Source organism: Coenobita brevimanus, chromosome 19 (assembly GCF_032717465.1).
Source record: "Coenobita brevimanus isolate Jiangsu-jjx chromosome 19, ASM3271746v2, whole genome shotgun sequence".
In the NCBI taxonomy this organism is placed as follows: domain Eukaryota; kingdom Metazoa; phylum Arthropoda; class Malacostraca; order Decapoda; family Coenobitidae; genus Coenobita; species Coenobita brevimanus.
The window spans coordinates 9,270,539-9,272,685 of NC_136972.1; the positions used below are offsets into that span (position 1 = coordinate 9,270,539).

The 2,147-nt window shown below is 38.0% G+C and overlaps 1 non-coding gene across 1 annotated transcript; it reads right to left on the minus strand.

Annotated features, from left to right (window-relative positions):
* Positions 1–1,020: 1,020 nt before the first annotated feature.
* On the minus strand, positions 1,021–1,139 carry LOC145391784 (5S ribosomal RNA). Its single transcript, XR_013895909.1, has one exon. It is a non-coding gene; the product is annotated as a 5S ribosomal RNA (ribosomal RNA).
* Positions 1,140–2,147: the final 1,008 nt, after the last annotated feature.

Genomic DNA, 2,147 nt, shown 5'->3' on the forward strand with positions numbered 1-2,147 from the left:
CCAACAACCAGCTGCAACTGAGAGGTATACATCGAAAACACCCGTCAAGTCAGCTGACTCCAAACAAATTACGCTTGAGATGCGCAATAGAAGAAAACATTTGGTGTGACTTACATTATCCATTATTACAAAATAGTTACATATATACAGATAATACAAATACCTATCATGCTAATGATACACTAATGCAAAGGTCCAGGTTGGTGTTGATTTCCTGGTAGGCCTCTGTAATGTCAACCTACTTTTGCACCACCCTGTATAGAGAGAGAGAGAGAGAGAGAGAGAGAGAGAGAGAGAGAGAGAGAGAGAGAGAGAAGGAAAACCTAATACAATTAAAGCCAAGAAGTATTCAGAAAAGACACTCGAGGTTATGAAAAAAAAGAAAGGAAATGAAAGTGGAAACAAAGATAGATGAAATAGAACGAGCGGAATTAAATAAGCATATCAACAAAAGGCAAAGATAAGAAAAAATAAAGATAACCATGGATGAAATCAAAGAAACCATCAAAAAAGGAAAAAGTCTGAAACAGGTCCGAAGTAAAATGGCACTAGGAAAGCAACAAATTGCATCACTAAAAGACAAAAACGGTGAAGTCATTAAATGCAGAGATAAGATGTTGAAGAGAGTTGAAGAATTTTAGAAAGAACTGTATGCGTCAAAGACAGTAGTACCAATAGCTATCTTTTCAGTTGACGGAAGTGAAATACCTGAGATAACACCAACCGAAGTAAATAATTCTCTCAAAAATATGGAAAGAGGGAAGGCTCCGGGATAAGATGGAATAGTAGCAGATTTACTGTTGGATGTAGGAGCAGAAGTACAAAATAGGCTTGCTTACATATTTACTCAGTGTATAAAAAAGATGAAAATTCCCAAAACATGGTGTAATGCAATAGTTATTCTTTTTTCGTTCATTGCCAGACGCCATGTATCCCAGACGAGGTGGCCAAGGGCTTAGAGTTAATTGTTTTACAGAGAGGGGCACTAATCCTCCACCAACCCCACTTGACACGTAGGGATGCCAACAGCACCTGGTGTTCCCAGGCGGTCACCCATCCAAGTACTAACCAGACCCAACGTTGCTTAACTTCGCTGATCGGACGGGAAGCGGTGTACTCAACGTGGTATGGCCGTTGGCAATAGTTATTCTACTTTATAAAAAAGGTGACTCAAAAGACCTTAGTAACTATCGACCCATTAGCTTGCTATCAGTCATTTACAAACTCTTCACTAAAGTCCTTACAAACAGAATAACTACATATCTGGAGGAAAAGCAACCTCGTGAACAGGCAGCATTCCGAAGAGGATACTCGACTACTGATCATCTACACACACTGAATCAGCTAATTGAGAAAACTACAGATTATAATAAACCACTGTGCTTAGGTTTTGTTGATTACGAAAAGGCTTTCGACTCAGTGGAGCACATAGCCATTATAAATTCATTGCGAGAACAAGGAGTGAATGAGAACATTGTAAAACTGCTCGAAAACATATGTAAAGAGGGAACTGCTACATTTAAATTACATAAGGACTGAGAAAATTAAGATTGAGAAGGAAGTGCGTCAGGGAGATACAATTTCACAAAAGTTATTTACAGCATGCCTTGAAAGTATTCAGAAGGCTAGACTGGGAAAACAAAGGAGTGAACATAGATGGAGAGAAGCTAAACCATTTAAGATTTGCAGATGACATTGTCCTAATCTCAGAAACAGCAGATACATTGCAAGAAATGTTAAATGACCTGAACAGAGAAAGTCTCAAAGTAGGGCTAAAGATGAACCGGAGTAAAACTAAAGTAAAGTTTAATCCTCAAACACCAAAGACCGTCATAGGAATAAGTGGAGAAATTCTTGAAGAAGCAGAGGAGTACAATTACCTGGAGCAAATACTAAAATTAACGAAAGATAATGATAGCGAATAAAAAGACGCATTACAACTGGATGGAAAGCTTTCGGTAAACATAGGGACATTATGAAAAGATGCATGCCAGTTTGTATGAAACGAAAAGTATATAATGAATGTGCAGTATAATTCCAGCTATGACACATGGTTGTGAGACTTGGAAACTGACAAAATCGATGGAAAATAAATTTATTTGTCCTCAGAAAGCACTGGAAAGGTCAATGGTGGGAATATCTTTAAG